At 44.0% G+C, this 26,403-nt stretch overlaps 1 pseudogene; it reads right to left on the bottom strand.

Annotated features, from left to right (window-relative positions):
• Positions 1 to 8,042: 8,042 nt before the first annotated feature.
• Positions 8,043 to 20,191, bottom strand: LOC148538762 (uncharacterized; annotated as a pseudogene).
• Between the last annotated feature and the right edge of the window lie 6,212 nt (positions 20,192 to 26,403).

Raw genomic sequence — 26,403 nt, forward strand, 5'->3', positions numbered from 1 at the left:
AGTACAGACTCGCTGACATCCTGATGCTCTGTATCATTGTCCACTAGATCCTGGATCAATTTCTTCTTAGAATGATCCATCCAGACCAGACCTTGCTGCACACACCGCAATACCAGCTCTTCCTTCTTGAGCTTTTTTTACTTTGTGGTCATTATTCACCAAAATAAAAAAAACAGGGTAGGGGAAACAGAAATTGCTTTCACAGTGTGACCTTTTACTAATATATGCTTTGAGTTCTGGTAATTGATGAACTTGGGTTCCTCGTTAAGAGTACTCCCTCCTTCACTTAAGTTTTTATAAAAAAAAAAACACTTTTTATTATCCCACCACTGCAAACCAATTGTCACAGACCTCCGACCGATCTCTCCAGATTCACCAATCTGAGAATCGCTGCCCATGACTTACAAGTTAACTCAGCATGTGTGTTTAAATAAACCTGATAGCTGCTACCAGCAAAGGAAAACTTTAGTATTAAATACAGGGTAAGCCTTTGCTCTTACCTGCTAAACAATTATGCGCACTTAGTAAGAATAGGTAACGTGGGCCAGATGAGGCCTTTGGTCATAAAAACACTGGGCCTGATTCAGAGCCGGACGCTCTGAACAGAGCGCTCGCTCTGAATCAGGGCCGGCCTACCTAACATTGGAGCGGCCTCCTGGCCACTCGCATAGCTGTGGGTGACTACCCACAGCTTATGCGAGTGGCCAAAAAGGTGGTCGCGATGGTCAAGACAATCGCGACCATCGGGCGTGCGACGAGACCCATGTGGTAGGGTCTCGTCTGCCGCAAGCCCGGAGTGCTTTTGGCTCTATCAGAGCCAAAAACACTCCCACTGACATCACTAGTGATGTCAGTGGGGCCGGACCCAGATGGTAGGCGTTCCCATGGGAACGCCTCTGGGCAGCCACGCCCACCAAAGGAGACTTGCTGTCACTCACCATCGACAGCACGCTCCCTTTGGTGCGAGACCCATAACCCCGTCGTTATTAGGGTCTCGCGCATGTGCACGACGGAGGCGCCTCCGTCGTGCACATGCGCATTTGGGTAACATCGACCCGCTTGCAAGCGTACAGCACTCGCGAGCGGGTCTGAATGAGACCCACAGTTCCTAAACTAGAGTAAATTATTTAATTTATGAAAATCTTCAAAGCTTAGTTACAAAGAGTTACACGATTATAATAATATTAAATAAAAGGTTGCACACAAGTTACTTACAATTTCAGAAATAAAATAAAAGGGAGTAAACAAACCACATCATTGTCTTAAGTGATTTGGGGGACGAGGCAGTCCCTAGTGACGAACTCTGATTCAATCTGTACCTAACAATAACCCCTCAAAAATGAACGCTGACCCAGAAGTCAGTTACAGTTTTATGCCTGTTTCTCCAGGCACCCCGCTCATCTCCCCCCCCTCCCCCGGGATGGTTTTAACCCTTGTCAACTCAGAAGGCATTGTCCCTCTAACTAGAGTTCCAGACATTTGAGCAGGGGTTATTCCATTTAATGGATCATTGCTCACTCCATCTTGTTGGAGCTCAGAGATTAAGCCTGTGTCCACAGAACTGGACACTTCTTACACCAGGCTAGGGAAAAGATTTGACACCTTGCTGGTCGGTCTGTCTGTCTCTCCTTGGCCTGTAAGCCTGACCCCCTTTGGGGTTATAACCAGACTCCACTCTTTGATCCCTGCTTCAAATGAGGAAACTATAGACATTAACAACTTCTACACTGAGACTAGGGCAATAAGTAAACACTAGACAGTCCATTAACTCTCAGTTATACAATTTGAAAAGCATTTCTCCTACAGAGAATAGATTGTACATACAAACTGTGCCATTGGACATTTATGGCTGGGCAGGAACACAAACTTTCTATGACCTCTCTTTCAACCTTAAAAGGCTTGTCATTTTCTACACACAGATAACATTTCATACCAAGATAAAGAGAAAAAAAAGAAACAACAAGTTACATGTTTATACCATTTGCATTCAGCGTATTTATGCCCATGCAGATGCAAAATCCATCTTTTCGTGACAGTCAGCGTTGGGGTTCCAGGTCTGGAGGGCATGATCGAGTCACAGTCTTTTAGCATCGAGGTGTTCAGTACTGTGTGTGCCTGAAGTGTCTCTCTATCCTGAGTTCCCCTTCCTGATTATGGTCCAGGTCTTCCGTCAGGGCTGTACCAGGGATATAGCTTAATTAATTCTTCTCTGGTTACATAAGACTCCGATTCCTAGCTTGGTTCCCAGGTCCAGACTGTCATTACTATACTATTTTAAGTTCAGGTTTTTCTTGTCCCTGGAGTAGTTCTCTGGACTGATTGGTCCTTGGACCATTAGGTGAGAGGCTTCCCGGTGGCTTGGGTTCCTGTTCCAATTCTAGTATATTTGTATTTACATGATTCCTAGTGTCGCTAGTCTGCCAGTACCTGTGCCTTTATGTGTCTTGTGTGCAGGGACCAAGGCCTCTTTGTTTGTTGATGACCCCCTCTCCCTCTCTTCTCTTTACAGTGTCATAGCAGAGAGGTCTGGCAGATCAAATAATTTGTGGTGCCCAGCAGGTACACTCTCAGACACTGTGGTGTGTCAGCTGTTAACCTCTATTCTAAAGGTCAGGGACTCCATCTTACCACATGGGTCTCACCTTATTGCTGTGTATATGGAGGAGATGTTGCCTTCCAGTGGTGCACCTTGGGGTTGGATAATTACACCCCTTTTGGCATCTTATGGCTACTGTGGTTGCAAAGTCTTTAACCTGATTATATGGGCCTGGATGATTACACTGTGGTTCAGGGCCAGACTGGGAGTAAAAATAGTCCCTGGCATTTACAGGACAAAGGCCTACCTCGAGTCAGCACCTGGATCCTGGCATAGACTCCTCCCCTTACTATTCCTGTTTCCTCCCACTTCTTACTCTATACAAATATAATATTAGAACAACATAGAAGTGTACATCATTCTCTGTATTAAAATACACACACTACAGAGTTCATCCTACAGGAAATTCAAACATGTGCCATAGTCAGACATTTGGTAGGTTCTGTTACGTAAAGTTGGAACTTCAATGGTCAAGGTCACACACAAAGAAATGGGAAGGTATTTTACCAATTGACCAAGCCCTAGCTTAGCAGTTGTAAAGGATTAGATAGTGTTCAATGCAGGAATTTTTTTAGGGCAGGGGTGCTGAGCACAGAGGACGACACATCTGTGCTCAACAAAAACAGAGCCATAAATACACATTTTGGTGCCCTGTGTACATAAAGAGCATTGGTTCTACCATCCACAACTGAAGCAGGGAGAGCATGCGCCGAAGAAAACTGGTGTGGTATCACTGGGGGGGGGGCATGGCCACACAATAGTACCCCGAATGCAAATTATGTCACACAGTATTAATGCCCTTTATTAACGTTAAACTGCATAGTAGTAATACCCCTTATTCACGTTACACCATGCAATAATGCCCCCCTGAAGACATCATGCCACACAGTAATGCCCCCAAAAGACATTATGCCACACAGAAGACATCATACCACACAGTAATGCCCCCCAGAAGACATCATGCCACACAGTAATGCCCTCCAGAAGACATTATGCCACACAGTAATGCCCCCCAGAACAGTATACCACACAGTAGTGACCATTACAACAATGTGCTCTCCCCCCACCAGCAACTCACCTCTCCCAGGGAGGCTGCTTCCAGTCCAGGCACTGTTGGCTGTCCCACTTTCTATGGCCACTGCTGGTCTCCTCGTGACCATGCCTGTCTGGGCCTGATGCTGCCTGCGCTGGGAGAGCTGGCAGATCCGATGAGACATCAGCTTCTCGCACCAGTGTTCGACCACGTCATGACAAAACAATGCAGTTGCACATGAAATTCCACCCACTAAACACAGTGCCGCACAGAAAGTGGTGCTGCCCAGCAGCTCTGCACACCAGGTAACAGGCGGTACCTAATCAGAGCGGTCCGCTCTGACTACCCTGTCACTGCACTTTTCTTACCTGGCTGCCAATGTATTATGTCACCACGTGGAGGCATCATGACGGCACTACGCAATGATGTGGATGTCCGCACATGAAACTAGTTGAGGCTAGTATAGGAGGCAGTGTTGCCAGGTGGGCATGTGGATGTCCAGACCAGCCCATCTGGCCATCAGCCCTTCTGGCATTTGCCACGAGAGCCAGATGGCCAGTCCAGTCCTGTCTGTGGATGCAAAGCCCATTATATTACAAGACTATATATTGATATGCCTGCGCCCTTTCTCCTTGACACCATTTTCTTCTCTTAATGGTATCAATAAATTGATTACCAATTTTAATGCCATATACAGCTGTCATGTCTTTATTATTAGAGCTGAGTTAAGTTATTATTATGATCAATAAAGGTGTTTTTCAAATGAGGTACAAGTTGGCTTCTGCTGTAAGTATTTTAAAAGTGTCAGTGTCTGAGCATCATATATGTGATTAGTAACTGGCAGGGAGTGCTGGTAGTTGTAGTGCCATAGTGGGGGCACTTGTGGTACTTCTAGGTAAGTTAGTTCTTAATTTAAAAACATATGAATGTATTACCCAATAGTGGGATTCTTATTGTTTAGAGTTAGGACTACTCTACAGCTCAGGTGGCTTATCATATATTTGCAAATCATCACTTCTACTTTGTTTGGATGTTAAAAAGACAGGATACATCAGGAGTATTTGCAGCAGAAAAATCTGCAATTTTACTCAGGGACATGAGCAAGTTGTACTTATTATATCTACTAATATTAGGCAGGGACGTCCCTCCATACCCTTCATTTTTATCCTTCATATGACATATCTAGAAGCTTCCATGTGATGAAATCCAGATGTGGATGTGCAGCAGTGTTTTGGTTGTTGACAATAAAAAAATAAAATTACATTTATTTCAAGAAGCCTTCAGACTCTCAAAGCCTTCCTTTTACAGAGAGGTACATAACAGAGCTCAAACAAAATAAATTGGTATTATTTACAGACAATTTTATTCAATTTGTCTCATACATTTTCCCCATGAATAGAGAAACATTAGTCAGTTTAGTTCAGTAACTACTTTCAAAATTAATTAATGCAAATTTGAGGCTTTGTATATTAATCCAATTTTCTCTTTTAATGGGAAACTAATAATAACAAATATTTAGGAGCTGTTATCCTACTGAATCCTGCAACACTTTAGCGGGAGATGTATCAAAGCTTTGAGAGCAATAAAGTGGAGAAGTGGGCCGTAACATTCAGCTTGTAGCTGTCGTTTTACAGTCTGTGTTACAAAAATTGACAGAAGCTGATGAGTTGCTATGGGCAACTTCTACACTTATCTCTCTTGAAGAATTGATAAATCTCCTCCATAGTGCTTCAAATATAATCCTCTCATACTACAAACTGAAAAAAATCCTCAAGATTGCTTCACATATCCTGTAACCTGTTAATTAATGTAATCAAAATAAACTCATTTATTTAATTCTCTTTTGGCTAAATGGGACAATTTTGCAGCTAACTACTGAATATTTGGAATACAGTAGGAAAAAGTGAAGGACTAGCTTTGCTACCTTGTGATACAGTATTCACCTAGGGTAGCTTACAGGTTTCTGACATACAGTCTCTATATTGATAACATATTATGTTAGCAATACATAAAAAACTGTTGAAACTGTCACTAGGGGCCTATTCATGAAGAAGACCCGTTAATATGATATCCAACTCACCTCGAGGTACAGCAATGGATACCAAAGTATCGGAGCAATTCAGCATTGCCCCGGTTGTGGGATAGCAGTTTCAAAATACAGCTTTCCCATAATACATAATACTGACACTTTTGCTGCTTATAAATAGCGATGAAAGTTTACACAGATCGGAAGTGTAAGTGTGCATTTATGAACTTCACACATACTGTACACACAAGGAGGGCTGGAGGGATGCAAATCGATCCCTCTTTGCACTCCAGAACTCCTTCCAGTAGGAAGTAGTGAGGTTTTAGTAGATAATACTTCATTTTTAGTTTTCGGAGCTTGATGAATACAGAATTAAGTGGTCACATCAGGCCACTTACCTAAACATGCAAAAACAAGTGTTTCTCCAGGATCCCTTGAAAATTGAGGATTTTTTTTAAAAAACACAAAGTGTACATCAGTCTTCTAACACTCAAGGATGCACCCATAGTATGTTATTTCACACTTATAGAGACTTCCTGTCCTATTTTTATTCGCAATATTTCCATGTCAGCACTATTTAATTGTGATGTAAGAATTACATATGATTAATGGTAATGAGCTATCCACACAACAACCTAGCACCATTTGCAAGCAAGTATGCTCTACCAGTTATGATGCTTTGTGGTTTCTGCCTTAAAGTTATTACATGAAGCTTTACTAATCTATGCTTCACAGGAACACTAAAATCTTCTAGCATTACACATTCATACGATTCAGAAGATATCGTTTTTGCTTTTCCCAAACACTACTCTATCTTTTCCCACTGATTTTCCCATCTTCTTACAAAACTATATGATAAAAGAAATAGGAGCGCTAGGACACAACTGCTTATTTAAAACATGTTTTTACTTGAAAAAAATCAGATTAAAATATACATATAACACATGGATTGCAAATGGAAAGATACCGTGATATAAATATGTTGATTTGTTGGTTTAGATGTAAATATTGCACATAACCACCAATTTATTACACAACATAAATTCACATTCGAAAATACTGATAGTGATGGATGTAGTGAAGCACATATAAACAGTTAGTAGCTTGATGGATCAGTATTATTTATTTATTATTTTATTTATTACCAGTTATTTATATAGCGCACACATAATCCGCAGCGCTTTACAGAGAGAATATTTGGCCATTCACATTAGTCCCTGCCCCAGTGGAGCTTACAATCTATATTCCCTATCACATGCTCACACTAATGTGAATAATTTGTGAGGGTTGCCGGAGATTGACATTTCTAGTGGACAGCCACACTAAGTGCCCCCTTTTGAACGTGTAAGGCCTCCGATGTCTATCTGCCAATTTCTTAGAATTATTATTATTATTATTACCAGTTATTTATATAGCGCACACATATTCTGCAGCGCTTTACAGAGAATATTTGGCCAATCACATCAGTCCCTGCCCCAGTGGAGTTTACAATCTATATTCCCTAACACACGCTCACACACATACACACTAGGGTTAATTTTGCTGGGAGCCAATTAACCTACCAGTATATTTTTGGAGTGTGGGAGGAAACCAGAGTACCCAGAGGAAACCCACGCAAGCACAGGGAGAATATACAAACTACACACAGTTAGGGCCATGGAGGGAATTGAACCCATGACCTCATTGCTGTGAGGCAGTAACGCTAACCATTACACCGTCTGTGCTGCCCATATTAGTATTAGTACGCACATGCATGCATTGATATAGGGTTAGTCATACCACACTGGTATTAGTGTTAGTATTGAAAGTCATGCACTCCAATGGAAATAGTACTTATTCCACAGAATCTGAATGCTGCATGAGGCCACAATATAATAAAAATTGGTCTTTTACCTCTACCTTTAGTCAGGAAGGACATAGGTTGTGGTCTGGAGAAGTCCTTTCCTCTACCTTCGTGACAGGGTGGAACTATACAGGCTTCCAATATCAAACAGCCTCCCAAGCTGTGTGCCATATCAAAGTTGGTAGATGTTGTGTACCCAGCGGTGGGCAGCGCCGAGGCCCAGCACAGAGGGACCTCCGCTCCTGCAAATAGAAAGTATGGTGGTCGCTCACATCAGCTTAATGATATTGCCCAAGTGCTTGTAAAGGGCGGTGTTTACACTGAACCACAGAAAAAAAGGGATATTCCCTCCAGCACACTGCAGCAATATTGGCAAAATTACTTGAATCCTACATGATAATAGAAATTCAGAGGTAGTAGTTGCATACATTTGCAAATATATGATTAAGCGACGGGCCTCTGCTCCCGTTTCGCAGCCTGTCCAACCCGGATGGAGAGAAAAAGATTGGCGTGCAATGTGTGCTAGCAGCTCTTGGAGTCCGACTTACAACTTCTGGGTATCACGCTCCACTTGCGTGCCAGTGACGACAGACCGCTTGACGCGTTTCTCCACCAAGAAGTGTAGCGGTTTCTTTAGGGGAATGGTCTGTGATTGTCTGAGCCGTTTTATACCTTCCACTGGAGTTACTAATTGGTTGATGGTATAATCCATTAGTTAATGCTCAGTTGTGATTTGATTGGTATTTATTCAATAACCATTTGATAACCAACATCAGACCTATATACGGATTTCAATGGATATCTTATATATTATCAATGTATAGAATTACAATAAAAAGTAGTATTATAATAAAAATCACACATATAATATAATTGCAGTACTGAGGTGACTATTTTACACACCAATAATTGGAAATTACATAAATATATAGACTAATGATTCCTTTATCTCAATAAACTGAAAATCTCAAGATAAATATGATGAAAAAATATATTAATAATATAATGGAATAACATAATGTAATAATACAATCCCCCAAGGAGGACCTAGACTAGAATGACTAGAATGACATGTTATCATAGACTACGGACATTTGGTTGAATTATATCTATATTGACAGATTTACCAGCCACAGACTAGATTGGGACAACCTGTATGATGTGGCTATAAGGCTCTAAATGGGGGAAATCCTGTTGTGACATGTTGACCCAATCAACAATTGGTACATAGTGTGAATCGAGGACATACTACAAATTTAATCCATATGATGATGAGTGAATTAATAAATATCAGATAATTAAGAAAAAAGCCACAGAAGATACAGAATTAACTACAATTAAATCATTCCTAGATGTTATTGAGTTCGATAGTTTCATTCAAACCAGTTCAAGACTCCTGAGTCTGAAAATCCAATAGGCTTCTCTCTTATATAGAGTGTTGAACTTATCTTCCCCTCTACTTGTGACCTTGGTTTCTTCAGTGGCCTTTATTTTCAGATTAGAGACAGTACCTTTTTTACACACTAACATATGTTTGAAAAAATTATGATAAATATTATTTTTCAGGACGTTTCTTCGATGTTCTAAAAATCGAGTGTTCAATGTGCATATTGTCTGAGCTACATACTGACAGCCGCATCCGCATTCAAGGAGATATATAACATAACAGGAGTTACAATTAAGGAAACTCTTAATCTGGGAGAAGGAAAGGGGAGAGTCAATGGTGTCTCCTAGACATCAGACTTGGACAATGGAGGAGAGTGAGATGTTGTCAACAGAGAGGAAGAGAGAGGTGTAGAGGTGGCCTTGGCTGGTTCAAAGGCAGTGAGTTTTTTCCAATGAGCTATGAATTTGAATAGGTTTTCTGCAACCATTGAAAATGCACTGCATTTTCAACTGAGTGAATAATGACCTGCTTTTGCCGAGCATTATAAAATCATCTAAAGTTACTTGATTATAGTATAAATTGACTTACTGTAAATTGGAGAGTTTGGTGAGTTAATTACTTATTTAATTTATGGTGATGTTAAGTTCAGAACAATATTGATCTATATGAATACTCCATCAAAAAGCTTTAATCTTATTGGGTTAGGCTAGATTCTAGTGAAGAGCTACAGGCAGTGTGTCAGGACTGTGACTATCTCAGTACATAAAGATAAGCTACATTTGCCCAAGTTCCATTGTGGTCATTGGAGGAGCTATCCTGGTTGCTGGCGTTCTCCACATACAGGGGTTAGAGAGTTAAAATTATCATTTGTCTCAAAGGTGCTGTCAGGTTGTGGGATTTCTGATTGCTTATTATTTCAAACCTGATTATTTTTGGGTCACATGTTCTGAACTTCCTATGGATCACAGACCCATAGTATAAAGCCTGTTACTAACTGTGTCTCAGTGTCTGTGCAACGTTACTTTCAGGTCTTTCTTGGATTCCTGCCAGATCCCTGCTGTGCCTGTGGTTTGCTGTGGACTTTGCTATATCTCTGCCTGTGTTCCGGTTAAACTTCTGATACTGGTTACCAGCCGCATTACAGAGCTCAGCATTGCCATTGCCTAAGTATTGTTATCCTGTACCATCGCTGTGGCTGCATCCCTTGCTGGATTATTTACTCTGCCTGTTGTCTTCTACTTCTGTGGACATTGAACTCACCACTACTACAGTTGTCAACTGCACCGTTACAGTTATCGTCGCCAGACCCTTCGTGCATCGTGGGGCTCAACCCTGCTCCGGATTCCTGTCACGCTGCAGGGCTCAACCCTGCTCCAAACCCTTCATGCATCACGGGGCTCAACCCCACTCTGGATCCCTGTCATGCCGTAGGGCTCAACCCTGCTCCGGACCCTCACTACATCATGGGGCTAAACCCTGCTTCGGATCCTCATGACATTGCAGGGCTCAACCCTGCTCCGGACCTTCACCGCATCGCAGGGCTCATCCCTGTTCCGGATCTTCACTACATCACAGGGCTCAACCCTGTCACTGATCTTCAACGCATCACAGGGCTCAACCCTGCTTCTCATCACAGGGCTCAACCCTGTTCCGGATCTTCACTACTTTGCAGGGCTCAACCCTGTTCTGGATTTTCATCACACTACAGGGCCCAACCCTAGTAACATCCTTTATACCATCCTGAGGTCTTAGCATCATATTGGACTCGGGGTTCCCTACCACATTAATGTCAGAGACTTTATTTAAATATGGGGGTTTACTCCTATATTGACTACTGCATATCTGAACTTCTGTGTTGTTGAGACTTTATGTGAAACATTGCTATATATTTTGCCTGTGAATAAATTCTATTTACTTTTATTCCATGTTACTGAGATTCCATGAAAAGGTCATTCCTAAAACCACCACAGTTTATAGTGCCCAGTAGGCCTGACTCCTTCCAGGAGTCTCAAGTGTTGGCAGCCATGACAGTTTGCGCAAACCTAAAAATGAATCCGGATCTGGAACAGGCTACTGGGGTACAGGTGCTTCAGGGTTTGACCGCCCATCTGGAAGTACAGGAAAATACTCAAGTTCAAGTTTTGCAATGTTTACAGAATCTTTACACCTCTTGATAAACTTAAGATTCCTGTTACAAGTACATCAGGGGCTTCTGCTTCCCATCTACTTTTGCCGACTCCTACCTCTTATGATGGCAATCCAAAAACCTGTAGATGATTTCTCAACCAATGTGAGATTCATTTTGAATTATTACAGCAAAGTTTTACCACCTCCCGTGTTAAAGTGGCTTATATCGTGTCATTATTGTCTGGTGCTGCTCTCGAGTGGGCCTCTCCTTTATGGGAGAGAAATAATGCTTTAATGTCTAATTACCAAGCATTTGTTTTTTACTTTTAAAACCTGGAAGATCAGTGGCCGCGTCTGTGGACATTTTACGAGTAAAACAAGGAACAGCTCCAGTTGGTCAGTATGTGGTTCACATTCAAACTGTAGCGGCAGAACTTAAGTGGAACAATGAGGCATTAAGAGCAGCACATTGGAATGGTCTCTCTGAGAAACTTAAAGATGAGTTAGTGACTCGGGATCTTCCTGAGAAATTGGATGAGTTAATTTCATTGACTATTAAAATTGATTTGCGTATGCGAGAACAAGGGGTCCAGAGCAATCGCACTGAGTGTTATTAAAAGTTCTCTTCCCCAGTCTCGCTTCCTTCATGGTACATCTGATGAGCCTATGAAAATTAATAAAGCTAAGTTGTCTGAAGTGGAGAAGCAATGTAGGAGGCGTTCTAAATTGTGCTTGTATTTTTTGGCTAAATGTCCAATAAGGCAGGGAAATGGTCGTCCCTAGTTGATGGAGGGGAAGTCAAACTGGGGGTATTTTCAAAAGTTCTCCCCAAAAAGGATTGTTTAATCTCTGTGGGTATTCCTGATTTTGGGTCTCCGTGTAAAGAGTTTTCTGGATTGCTAGATTCTGGAGCAGCGGCCAATTTTATTTTGCTGTCATTGGTTCAAAAATTGAAAATTCCTGCTGTCAAATTAACCCGTTCTCTTTCCCTTTCTGCAGTAAATGGGACTAGAATTTCTAATGGATATGTTACGCATCAAACAAAGTCTATGAAGTTGAGGGTAGCAGCTTTGCATGAAGAAAGTTTAGAGTTTCTGGTATTACCTATTTCTATGTATGATATAGTTCTTTGTTTACCATGGTTAACTCTTCATAACCCTCATATTGACTGGACTTGTTCTCAAATTCTTTCTTGGAGTCCTAAATGCAAATTAAATTGTTTGATTCATGTGGTACGAATGGCTGAAGTGAAAGTAGATGTTCCACCTTCTCTCCCACAGCCTTACCATGAATTTGCTGATGTCTTTTCTGAGCAGGCGGCAGACAAACTTCCACCGCATCATCCCTGGGCTTGTCCTATTGAACTTATTCCTGGTAAAATGCCACCCAAAGGTCGAGTATACCCTCTCTCTGTTCCTGAGACTCAAGCCATGTCGGAATATGTGCAAGATAACCTACAAAAGGGGTTTATCAGGCCTTCTTCGTCTCCCGCTGGAGCGGGCTTCTTTTTTGCAAAGAAAAAAGATGGTGGTCTTCGTCCATGTATCGACTTTAGAGGTCTAAATGAGATCACAGTAAAAAACAAATATGCTTTGCCTCTCATTACAGAATTGTTTGACAGAGTTAAGGGTTCTCGGCTGTTTACTAAACGTGATTTAAGGAGAGCTTACAAATTGATCAGAGTTAAAGAAGGAGATGAGTGGAAACCTACGCGAGATGGCCATTATGAGAACCTTGTCATGCCTTTCGGTTTATGTAATGCTCCCGCGGTGTTCCAGGAGTTTGTGAATAAAATTTTCAGAGATATACTTTATCAGTTTGTTACTGTTTATCTTGATGATATTTTGATTTTTTCCAGGAATCTTTCTGATCATCGTACCCATGTCAAAGAGGTATTAAGCCGCCTTCGAGCTAAAAAGCTTTATGGTAAGATCTCCCAGTGCATTTTTGAAGTTCCTGTTATACCCTTTTTGGGGTATATTATCTCTGGTTCCAAACCTCAGATCGACCCCGAGAAGTTAAAGGCTATTCAAGATTGAGTTTTGCCCACTTCATTAAGGTCTATTCAGAGATTTTTAGGCTTTGCCAATCATTACAGAAAGTTTATCAAAGCGTTTTCAACGATTGTGGCTCCAATCATTGCTATGACAAAAAAAGGGGCTAATCCCAAAGTGTGGTCCTCAGAGGCGTTGGATGCCTTCCAGACTCTAAAAGATGCATTTTCTGCGGCTCCTATTCTAGTTCGACCTGATGTTGAGAAACCATTTATGCTGGAAGTGGATGCCTCCACTTATGGAGTTGGGGCTATTTTGTCCCAAAGTGGCTGCAGATGGGAGAATGGTATCTTGTAGATTCTTTTCACGAAAGTTTTCCAGTGCTGAGAGTGTATTACTCCATTGGGGACCAAGAATTGTTAGCTATTAAGTTAGCGTTGGAGGAATGGAGATATTTATTAGAAGGCGCAAAGTATCCCGTTACTATTTTTACAGATCATAAGAATTTGCTGTATTTGAAGACTACCCATTGTTTGAACCCATGACAGGCTTGTTGGGCACTCTTCTTTTCTCGTTTTGATTTTGTCCTCAGGTATCGTCCAGGTTCATTGAAAAAAAAGGCAGATGCACTATCTCGCTCGATGTTGGAAGAGAAAGAACTAAATGAGGATTAAAGATACCCTATAATAAACCCTCTGGCCTTTTCTTCAACCTCCATCTCTAGGTATCCTCCTTCTGGGAAGATATTTGTGGCACCTGAGTTACGAGTTAAACTTCTTTCTTGGGCTCATAATTCTCGTTTCTCTGGACACCCAGGTGTTCATAAAATGGACTCATTTTTGCAACGTTCTTATTGGTGGCCTTCCATGAAAAAAGATGTCCAAGAGTTTATGTGTTCTTCTTCTAAGTGTTTACAACATAAATCCTCCCACAGTCTCCTGTGGGTCCTCTCCACCCACTACTCATTCCTACCCAGCCATGGACCCATCTTTCCATGGATTTTATCACAGATCTTCCTGAGTCTAGGGGGTGTACGGTTATTTTAGTAGTGGCAGATCGTTTTACCAAGATGGCCCATTTTTGTCCTTTGGCAGTGTATCAGCTTGCCTATCAATTAGTTAGAGTTACTCTTGTGATAATGCTTTGAGACCAGGGGGTATATTTACTAAAGTGCAGGTTTTTAGAAATGGAGATGTTGCCCATAGCAACCAATCAGATTCTAGTTATTATCTTCTAGAAAGTGCTATATTTATGATATGTAGAATCTGAATGGTTGCTATGGGCAACATCTTCACTTCTAAATATACCCCCAGTAGGCTTTACTGGGATGCCTTTTTATAGATGGCATATCATTTGTTTTGTTTTTTTTTACATGGGGCTGGTCCTGGCCTATCAGCCATCTTATTAAATGAGCAACCGATAAGGTTGATGCATCCCCACTCCCAGTCACCAGAACGTTCATAATGTCTCTATAGTGCATAGTGTAGAACTACGGAATAACTTAGCAACTATGGACCTGATTCAGCAAGGGACGCAGTCACAGTGCGCGTGCTAGAACCAGCCACTGTGATCAGGACAGCGATCACAGAGGATACGCAGACCCATGGAAGAGTGATTGACAGGAAGTGCCCTTTGTGGGTGGTGATGGGGGGGGTTAGCTGAACGCATGCGTGCCAGGGAATTTCAATGTTGTTGCAGGGGCATACATAAATTATCCACTATGATACCAGATGCCGCCTGAGGACTCATAGCATGCGCTGAAGTAAGCAATTCCTGAGTAAGGTCTGGGCTTCATTAACTGTCTCAATCAATGTTACCGATTGTTTCTGTATGTTGGCCAAGTATACTGATGTGAGTAAGGGGAAGTGGACATCCTTATGTCAGGCTGCGATTGCAATGCGAATGCAAACATTTACATGTCACCACGATTAGCAACTGCGTTACGTGCGTATAAACAGAATAGCGATGCAAAGTGAATCAGGCCCTATGTCCACTAATCTCTGACTAGAGTGCAGCACACTCCTCATACTCTTCTAATGATTTGGTATGGCAGTAACTAGAATGCTCTCTGTATTAGATTACTGTCACAAGGATGCTCTCTGTATAGTATGGTATTCCCTAGGATGCACTTTGCATTGCAGTGCTGTCACTATGATGCTTTCTGTGTTTAATGGTGTTCACAGCATGTACTTTTTATTATAAGGTGATCATTAGAATGCTCTGTGGAAGGCAGTTACTAGAATGCTTTATGTATTGTATGGCATTACTAGAATGATATCTATATGGCATAACTAGGATGCTGTCTCTATTGAAAGGCAGTTACTAAGATGCTCTTGTTATTGTATGGGGGTCATAAGGGGCTCTCTATCATGTAGCTGTGGAAAACACTATTTTGTTTCAGTATCTAGGATGCTCTCTGTATGGTATGATGGTAACTAGGAAGCTTTCAGTATTGAGGTTGCCTAGTATGCTCTCTGTATTGAATGACAATTATTAGGATTCTTTCCAACAACTGATTTGGGGTCTGATTCATTACCGATCGCAACTGCGATTACGTACGAAATCGGACATTTGTTACATTCTGCGTATGCATCACATTGCGCATGCGCAAACACTCCATTGTGATCGGGAATGTAATCGCAGTGACTTTGCAGACCCATCACAGAGTAATTGATAGGAAGTGACTGTTTGGGGGTGGTAACAGGGGGTGGTCGGTGAAACATAGGTGCGCCAGTGCGTTTGAATGACCGTTACAGGGGCGTGCATAAAATAGCCATTGCGACGCAATACACAGCTTGGGTTTTCACTGCGTGCAATGAATTTAATAATTTCCCTGAGTAAGGTCAGGCCTTGTGCAAGTGTGCGTGAGGCTCTCATTGTACTCGATGTTACTGTTGGTTTCGCAGACTTGCAAAGTATTATGGATGTGTGTAAGGTAAAGGGGGCGTCCTTATGTTTGGCTGCGAAGGCAGTGCGATTGCAATCATTAGCATACTTTCGCAGTGAGACAGTGAGACTGCGTGCGTAATCGCTGTTGCGATCACAATAGCGATCCTTACTGAATCAGGCCCTTGGTCCCATCTACATGATGAATACTTTCCAGGATCACTCTATCTTCCCAATCTGTCCTGACCTGAGACAAAAACTGCATTTGATTCTGGATGGTGCACAATAATAATAATAATAATAATAACAATAATAATAATAATAATAATGTTTTCACTTAAGCAGCATTTTTCTCCAAGAGGGCTCAAAGCACTTTTACATGTGCAGTAAAGAAGCTGTAGTACAAAGGAGTCAGCTGTATTGGGAGCACTACAATCGTTACAGTAGATAAAAATACATGAAATTCAAATACATAAGATCTGCATTGGTTTACTGCTTCACAATACCTTAACACCTGATTAGCTTACTTAACTTAAGTTACAAATAAATAAAGACACGGACACCAGAGCTTGGCTAAAAAAGGTCACAGCTTTTAATTTATAAATTAATTCAATCAACCTAACCAGGGTGGCCAAGAGACGCTGCAACTCAGTTCTAGCTTTCACCTTGATCAATACTGGGAGGACGACTAAACGACCCCCCTTCAAGATGTACTAACGATGCGAGAGTCTCACTTCTCTCCTGGGCCAATCCAAGGTGCTTGCGCACAAAACAGCACCCGGGTCCCCCCGCAAAGAGAAGGACAAATTCGCCAGGGGCAATGAGGGACAGTGCCCCCACAAAGTTGTCTTACGCCACCTAAAGCCACTGAGTTGCAGCAAACTCCCGCCAAAGCCAGGCCCTAAGAAAAGACTGGCCCGCCACCCAAAAACTAAACCAAAAACGAGAATAAATCTTTCACAAACAAACTAGTCCCCAAAGCATTCAAGTGCACACCATCATGACGAAAGAAGTTCACGATATCACCAACCAAAAAGCCATGACTCACCAAAATTCCATAAATTTTCTCCACATGCCTGGCAATCGCAACATTGGCTTTCTTCCGCGCTCTCTCCAAAGCACCATACTTGCGCACTCCCCTCCATGTCAAACGAGGCATCATTTCAGACCATACAATCCGAATAGTGGGCCAACGCGAACGAATCTCGTCCATCACCTCGCGAATCCTGATAATCAACTCCACACCTTTCAACTGACCCACATCATTGCCCCCAACATGAAGAATCAATATTTTTGGAACTCCCCACTTCGCCACCGATGAAACTATCAGCGCCAAAACAGATTCCACATGCATGCCTCTCACACCAATCCAACGCACTCTAAACCTACAAGGCCACAAAACCTGCTTTTGGGACAAAACATATTTTTCCGCCCAAAAAATATATGAGTGACCAAGTAGCCACACCTGCCCATCTTCTTCCGCCAATGCTGTGGAAAAAGAGAAAACCTAACCGTGAGAACCGCACCAAACCCTATTCCAACGGACACAACTTTTATTAACACATAGCAACTGACTAGCAGGGATGCATAACTGGGGAAAACAGGAACCCGAGTGAAGTAGAAAAACAAAAAAACCTATCCGTGAACCAAATGGGTCAAATCATGGCTAACGGGAGGAAAAATTAAAAATCCCTTCACACCCCCCATTGCTCAACCCTAACCGTTGACCAATTGGCAGGTAAGCAACGTTTTCGGGTTAACGCAGGGTGCGCATCTATAACTTATCGCAACGTACGTACTTTTTATATGCATCCGACCTCCAGCGCCCAACCTTCTGAATGTCCTGCACAGATGCCCCTGAGAGGGCCGCACAAGTAGCAGCGCCAATACGAAAAGAATGCGTACCATACTCTGAAGGCTTCAAACCTAACTCTAACAAACCTTTCTTAAAAACTGCTGCGAATTGAAACTTGGTAAGAGGAGTGCCATCCGCATGAATTAGACACTGAGCACCCCCACTAGGACGTAACTCCATAAACCTTGCAGCTAACTGCACTGGACAGATGTCTAAATCCCTATTCTTATGTAAAGTGACCCATTTCCCCCTGCCTGTTTGATCCGTTTTGGAGAAACACAGCTTTCAAAGTACTGTTGAGTCACGAAAAACAATGTCTTTTAACAAAAGGCCAGAAACTGTGGATGTTTTATTGCTAGACACTACCTCACTAACCCGGAAAGCCCCAAAAAATGCTACCGCAAAAGCAAGCCTAAAAAGAAAAGCTTCATACGCATCTACCGCAATCTTCCCCATTGATGTCAACAAGCCAGACAAAAGCTGCAAATCAACTGTGGCCGACGAGAGTCTGAATGCGCTGGCGACCCCTTAGCCCAACCCTTCAAAGCCTTCACTAACGTGAAAGCCTTGGTGGGATCATGTAAACCTTTTAACTTGCAAAAGAAGGAGATACCGGCAAGCGCGGAACCCATAAACACTCTAGATCTGCCCTGCTGATATCTAACCCAAACAAAAGATGAAATCAACTGCTCCGGAGACTTACCCTCCATGTCCGGGAGAGCACAATGTCTGCACCAATCCCGCCAAGTGGCTGAGTAAGTCCGGAAAGTCGATGGAGCAAGCGACTTTAACGTCAAACCTTCTAAGCCAGCCTGATAATCTGCCACACAAACGAGGGGCATACCAAACCAACGTTAGAAGCTGACGGCACAAGCGCCCGGAAGTGATCGAATTGAAATCGAGACAGCGCGTCAGCAATGTCATTACACACACCTGGCACGTGCTTTGCCCTGAATCTAATATTAAACTCCAAGCAGCGCAAAACTAAATGCCGAAGCAAACGCAAAACAAAATGTGAAGACGAACACTGGTTGTTGATGGCATGAACCACACCCAAACTGTCGCACCAAAATACTACATGACAGTTGCTCAGTCGCACGGACCAAGGTTCAACTGATACGACAATTGGAAAAAGTTCCAGCAGCAACAAGTTGTCTGTCAAACCCTCCTCGCGCCAAGCTATCGGCCACGGAGCCGCACACCATTCCCCATTGGAAAAGGCCCCAAAACCGGACGATCCGGCCGCATCCGTAAAAAGTTGCAATGAGCTGTTCGCTAAAGGAGGTGAAGGACAAATGCATTCGCCATTAAAGTGTATCAAAAACCTGTTCCACATACGAAGATCCTCCTTTATCTCCGCTGACAGGCGAACGTAGTGATGCGGCCGGACCACGCCAGCTGTTGCCCTCTCCAATATTCTACAAAAAACTCTACCCACGGGAATAATACGACAAGCAAAATTTAAGGAACCGAGAAGCGACTGAACTCTACGTAACCTTACCGAATCCTCCATTAAGCAGACTGCAATAAGTCCGCGCAGTTTCTCAACCTTGTCAATGGGAAGTCTACAACAACCAGCCACCGTGTCTATCTCAATTCCCAAATAAGATAAACAAACAGACGGACCCTCTGTCTTCTCAATAGCAACGGGAACACCTAACACTTTAAATAAGGACTGCGCAGAAAAAAGGAGGTCAGTACAAACGTCACTTCTTCCTGGACCGATAAAGAGAAACTCATCTAAATAGTGCGCTATGCCCGTTTATCCGGTCCCGGCATGCAAACACCACTGCAAGAAGGAGCTGAATTTCTCAAAATAGGCACAGGAAACCGCACAGCCCATAGGCAAACATTTATCTACAAAATAACCAGAATCTAACCTAAAACCCATAAATTTCAGAATGCATTGGTAATAAACGAAATGCTGCTTCTATATCTAATTTTGCCAACAAAGCGCCATGCCCAAAACTACGAACTAAATTCAAGGTATCGTCAAATGATTGGTAAACGACCCTACGACAATTCTCAGGTATGGCATCATTAACAGAACCTCCCTGCGGATATGAAAGATGTTGTATCAAACGAAACTTGCCCGGGACTTTCTTAGGAACCACGCCTACTGGAGAAATACAGAGATTTTGCAACGGAGGACAAGGAAAAGGACACTCCATCCTTCCCAGCAAAACCTCCGCATGCACTTTATCCCTCAATTCCCCGGGAAAATCCCTGGCAGAGCGTAAGTTCTGCGACGCCCTAACTATCAACGGCCTGTCTATGGGTAAACGAAAACCTTCTGAAAACCCCTCAAAAAGAAACAGTGCATCCTCTCTACATGGGTATAACTGCAACCATCTAATAAGAGAATCCAAACGGACCGGAGAACTAGCCTTATCCAGCACTCTTGTGTCCCTCGGCACGGTCCTGGGAAGTACCTTCTGCCCCATGTCGACAGTCCTTGGCTGGATACTCACCTGCGCAGAGACGACAGGAGTGGCGAAAACGACACCCCAACCCCCTAGTACATTTGGAGTCGTTATAGGCAAAACATTTCCCTCTCCCCACTCCTGCCGACCCCTGCTTGTTGGTAGCATAGCTTTTCCGAGGAGGCACACCGTCCAAGGGGGGCCGACGTTGTTGTGAGACCTCTAACCACACTTCCACATCCTTAACCCCGAAAGGAATAACTAAAGCACCATCATGTTTTTTCCTAAATTGTGAATCACGCCATGCCAAATTACGAGACCGGACGAACATGTCGAGGACTAAAAATAGATACCTTCGAATGTTAACGTGCTCCTGCGCCCTGGTTCCAAATAACATGTCGCAAATATGAGCATGCCTTTCAACCAAGTATTAAAGCTGCAAAAAACATCTTCCCCCATACCTCCCGAGTTTTTAGCCTGCGCCAAGCCTTTCTTCATGTCATCTGTGAGTGAAAAAAGGTCTACAAATTTACCCTTGCGAATCTTGCCTTTTACACTTTTCCACAAGCCTCGTAGCACCGCAGTATTCGCGCAATGGACTGTATCTGCCCCTGCCTCCTGTGCTTTCGCCCCTGACTCGTCAGTCCTCCTAGCAATGCTACCTGACTTTTTCGCCAGCCGTCGCGCAACCATTCTCGCAATTTTACGGGGGCGAGCGGGGGAACCAGAAGAGTGAGATGAAGAAGAAGAAGAGTCAGAAGAAGACAAAGGAGTTTCATACTCACCGGAACCAGATGGAAGCGGACCCCCTTCAGCAGCCTTCTCCCCTGACGACGCCACAGCTTCGGATACCTGTGCCGAATCCTCATGTCCCGGAGCAGGCAATGAATGAACCACAGACACCTCACCAACTGGACCCTCCGATACTTCTAAGCCTGTAACTAAGGAAGACGTGTGAGCCACCGCAGACACAGACCCGGAAACATCCGACGCGGGAAGAGGCGCAGTGACCGGCTTAGGAGGTGGATGGCTGGTGCCCATGGAAGAGGCGACAAACTGGGCAGGGGCAAAGAAGAGGCAGCTTGGCCAGTGTACGTGCTGAAAGATGAAACTGAGGGTAAAGGCGGGGGCGCGACCGAGGCAGGTGGGTAAACTTGCCAAGCTGGCAGGTAAGGGTACTGGAATTGCAGTTGCTGAAAAGCAGGAGGGTAAGCCAAAGGAGGGGCCGTGAAATGGGGAGAATAAAAGGGGGCAGGAGGGACGGCAGCAGAAGATGTAAAAATCGGAGGAGCTACTCCTGAGCTCCAAGAAGTCTGACCCCAAGAAGGGCCTGCCATCGAAAGGGGAGCTGGCGCAATAAAGGAGGGTGCCTGGCTGCCGGCTGGGGTGTACCATGGGGGTTGAATAGAAACCGGCACCATGTGCCCAAGTGATACTCCAGCGATTGGAGTCGTGTGCAAAGCTGGGGAGCTGAAACGCTGCGCCAAACCCCCCAAAAATTGTGAAAAGGTGCCTGGGAAATAGGGAGACCCCGCACCTAAAATGGCCGCTTGAGGCAAGATGGCCGCCGGACCCGCCGCAAGGGCCAGGCTGGCTGTAACACCGGAGATCAAAGCGGTGGAGGGCGCAGCCGAGGTGGACATTACACTCCCCGACCAAACATGAGGCCAAGATGGGGCTGAGGACATGTGACCCCCGCTGACTGACAGGGGCGGACCCGCGAAAAACGCCAGGAGCACGTCCCCGGTGTTGACAAGTGCCCCCTCAGGAGCCACGTCTAAAGCGGGTATGCCAGGGGACCCAAGTGGTGCCGAAGGAGCTGCGCTGCTAGCCGGTGTGAGGGTGAGTGGATGGGGATGGGCGGCGGCGTCACGCGCCAGAGAAGCCGGGGCCGGGACACTTCCGGCAGAGCTGACGCCGGGGCGTGGTGGGGACGCAGCAGGGCCAGTTGATATAGTGGCCGCGGAGAGAGTGCAGGCAGAGGAGGTTGCGGACCCAGTAGCCACTGGGGAGCCAGCGGCAAGTAAGGCAGAGCCACTCGGGGACAAAGTATGAAACGGGGCAGGAGAGGTTGGGGGAGATAAGCGGGCGGGCACAGAGCGCAGGGGACACGCAAATTCAGCCAGCCGGCGGGGTGGAGGGGCATCGCGACGGGGACGAGACATGGTAGAATAGACAGCAGATGAAAAATGGCTAAGAGAATATGCAAGTGATACTCAGCCTGTCCGAAATTCAACTGCAAAAGAGGCTGAGCTGCCTTCTGACCCTGCCTTATATGTCCTCAATTTAACTCCTCCTATCCCTCTGCCCATAGAAAGAACTGACCACCTGACACAAACCATTCACTCAGCAACAGGCTGTCATATACCAAACACCTTGCAGAAAACCATCAATCTTACCTATCCTCAATCCTATACAGATTTCGTCTTCCATTATAAGCACAGTATCATCAGTTCTGCATACTGTTTATCCCACATATGACAATACCAGATTAGGCAGTCTCCTTAGGTGTACTACATAGGCTACGCTAGGTGGCTTAAGCAATATATTGAAACATGATTTACTATGGAGCGATACAAGATACAAAATAGAATATACAAGCAATTAGATACCCACAGTCATCAGTACCATGGATTGTTCAGTCTGCTTACAACAGTACTTGGCAAGGCAGACATCTTGGGCGCACTGCATAGTTTACAATGGGTGGACTAAGAATTATGTAGAGATGTGATGCACATTTGGGAACTTTAAAATACAGGAAGTTAAATACTAAGTAACAGATACCCACAGAATCATTAAATCCAGGGATTGTTCATTCTATCCACACGTGTACCAAGCGAGGCAGCCATCCTGGTCACACTACATAGGTTACAATAGGCAGTATTGTACTAGGGATGTGCAGGCTCGGATAGGTTCAAGTTTGCACGTTGAGTTCGGATTTTTCCCTCCAAAAAAACGGAACTCAGAAAGAGGCTAAACGTCATCTTACATGGACGAACATCATCATTCCTGGACTATCCGAGCCTGCACATCCCTATATTGTACCTACATAATCATCAGATATATGGATTCTTCATCCTACCCACAAGCAGACCAGGTGAGCCAGCCATCGTGGGTGCACTACATAGCAGGATAAGCAACATATGGATATGTGATCCATAATGTGGAAGAACAAAAAAAAAACATTCTACAAAATGCTATACAAAAGTGCAATACATAAAACCCACATCATCGTCAGTTCCACATGTTTTTATCATTCGTATAAACCACATGGTGGGAAAAGATCATCATCAATACAATACCCTGGAAACATGGAGAAAGAAAAGAACAAAGCAAATACAATGGTAACTGAAGAAGCAGTACATGTATGTATCACCCCTATCTGACTGACAGGTAAAGCCGTCCACACATGGTGTGATATGCACCTTGCGACGCGACGGGGGATCCGATGGCTAACATATCGGTCGGTGCCTGCACATGGTGGGATCGGGTGGCCGACCGCCTGATATGCCTGCCCCCCCCCCCACCCTTGCATAGCGCTAGTACTGCATAGGATCGCACTTCGCAGCCCCAGGTCAGATGAACCTGCAGTAAGATCTGGAGGTGCGATGTACAACCCCACGGGTGCATGCACTATCTGATACCATGCTCATACACGGTACTATATAGCAGTGATATCGTACCAATCCATCGGATCGGCTGCTTTATCGCACCGTGTATGGGCACCTTAAGGGGTCTATTTACTAAGCTGTGTTAGGAGATAAAGTGAACGTGATAAGGTGCCAGTACATCAGCTAATCAGCTCCTAACTGCCATGTCACAGGCTGTGTTTGGCAGTAAGGAGCTGATTGGCTGGTACCGAACAACAAAAGGCCCAAAAAATTATTAGAAATGGTCCCATGCAATCTTTTTTTTCAAGTGTAGATCTTGTCTTAACTTATCAGGTTCTTTGATAAACACAATAGCAGATATACTATGCTTGTATTTTACTCCATAAGACCATATGCACACTCACATTTCTTATATTACAGTATACTATCATTGTAATAATGTTCTGATTGTCTTACATTTTTTTGATTGAACATGGGCTAAATATATTGGAAAAACTTACAGGGAACTACAAATGCTAGTGTTCCACTTACTGCTTTGGTAATTATGTATAACATGCTTTTATTTCTTGCTGTTACATCATTTAAATTAATCATGAGAGTAAAGGGACATGAGCACTGTCCGTACATGTGTCACTTTTGTGCGTTTGAATGTACTGTATTTCTTACTTTTGGGGGAATTCAATTAGCCGTGAAAAGCCGAGGTCGATGAAAAGCGCAATGACTTAGAATTATTCGCCTGTTTTAACGTGATGTTTTCGCCATGCGAGTCCCTGCTTATCTTCGTATTCAGGGCCCAGTTCAGACCCATTTGCTAGGCTGCGTTGGCACGTAGCCTGCCGATGTTTGCAATCTGCGCATGCGTATAAGACGCAGTGCATGTGCGTGAACCAGTCCATAGTACATAGACACAACGCTAGAATGAGTGACAGGATGAGCCGTTTGTGGATGATGACAGGGGTTGGTCGATGGTAACGGAGGTGTGATGGTGCGAACGCAGGCGTGTATGTGCGTCTGAACACCATTTCAGGGGCATACATAATTTAAATGCAGTGTCAGCATACACATCACTTGGCTGAATTACACACTGCAGCACTCGCGGTGCTTGCGGTATGGTATGGTCAGCCACAAGTGCTGCGTAAGGATCCGATGTTACTCGATGTTACCGATTCTTTAATACACTTCTTGGAGATGATGTAAGTTATGAAGGGAAAGTGAGCATCTAAATACACACCACGATCGCATGGCAAGACTTAGTGGGAGTGCTAATGTCTTGCTAGCGATCGCTGGATTTGCATACTCAGGCTGCTCACGGCTGCATGAGAATGCATCCTAGCGAGCAGGTCTGAATCAGGCCCTTAATTCCAAAACAGGCGAAAATGCAGATAGGCAAATGTATTTAATAACGAAACTAGCAAAAAGGACAGCATATTTAGGGGAAATCAGTCTGTACCACAAAAAAAACATCGCTGACCCTGGAAATCAATATAGAAGATTATTAATAGCCCTAATAAAAGTATTTAGCAATTTTAAAATTAGTCAAAGGACTGTTATTTGCATGTCTGCATAAGTGTGGAAAAAATGATATAATGCAATGTTTTTTGAGAAAAATAAGTACCACAGTTAAATTTGGGGTACATGTAAATGGGTACTAGTATATTTTGGTGTCTCTAAAGAGAAGATTTAAAAAATCTCAAAAATACACCTGCTGCAGCTTACTGCAATCTTAAAAACACCTGTCTCAACCTTAAAGCCCCCCCCCACAAAAAAATACATAGCCCCCTACTTTTTACTAGGGGTGAGCGGGTTCGGATTTCTGAAATCCGAACCCCCCCGAGCCCCCCCGATCCGAGGCAGATCCGAGTCAGGCTCGACTTTTCCCGCCTGACTCGGATCTGAAATCGAGGCAAAACGTCATCATCCCGCCTTCCGAGTCTCGCGGGTTTTGGAACCTATATAAGGTACCCGCGTCGGCGCCATTTTCTCACTCGGCTGTGGACAGTGAAGAGGGAGGGTGGGAGTTAGGGCTGGCTGGGCTGTGTAGTGTAGTGTAGTGCAGAGTAGTGTTGTGCTGTGCTGCGCTGTGCTGCTGTTGTCCACTACTTCAAAGTCCATAGGGGCTGGCTGTGTTGTGCTGTGCTGCTGTTGTTAATAGGGGCTGTGTCCACTACTTCAAAGTCCATAGGGGCTGGCTGGACTGTGTTGTGCAGTCAGTTCTCCATAGGGGCTGTGTCCACTCCAAAGTCCTGTGCAGTGTCCCAGTCCTAAAGGGGTGCTGTAGTGTTGTCCAGGGGGTGCTCTGTCCATCAGGGGTGCTCCCCCCAAGTGCTAAAAAAATAATATTTTTTGTGTGTTTGTGAATTGTGTGCGCAGTAGCCGCACGTGCATCAACAAAGTAGTGCCAAGCGTGCGCCTGTGTCATAAGTAAAGGGCCGGCTGGCTTGACCATTAAAGGGTGCTGTAACCCCCAAAGTACACTCCAGTCCAAACCAAAAAAAATATATTTTCTGTGTTTGTGAATTGTGTGCGCAGTAGCCGCACGTGCATCAACAAAGTAGTGCCAAGCGTGCGCCTGTGTCATAAGTAAAGGGCCGGCTGGCTTGACCATTAAAGGGTGCTGTAACC

This window comes from Taudactylus pleione, unplaced genomic scaffold (assembly GCF_031769625.1).
Source record: "Taudactylus pleione unplaced genomic scaffold, aTauple2 ptg000037l, whole genome shotgun sequence".
Classification (NCBI taxonomy): Eukaryota; Metazoa; Chordata; class Amphibia; order Anura; family Myobatrachidae; genus Taudactylus; species Taudactylus pleione.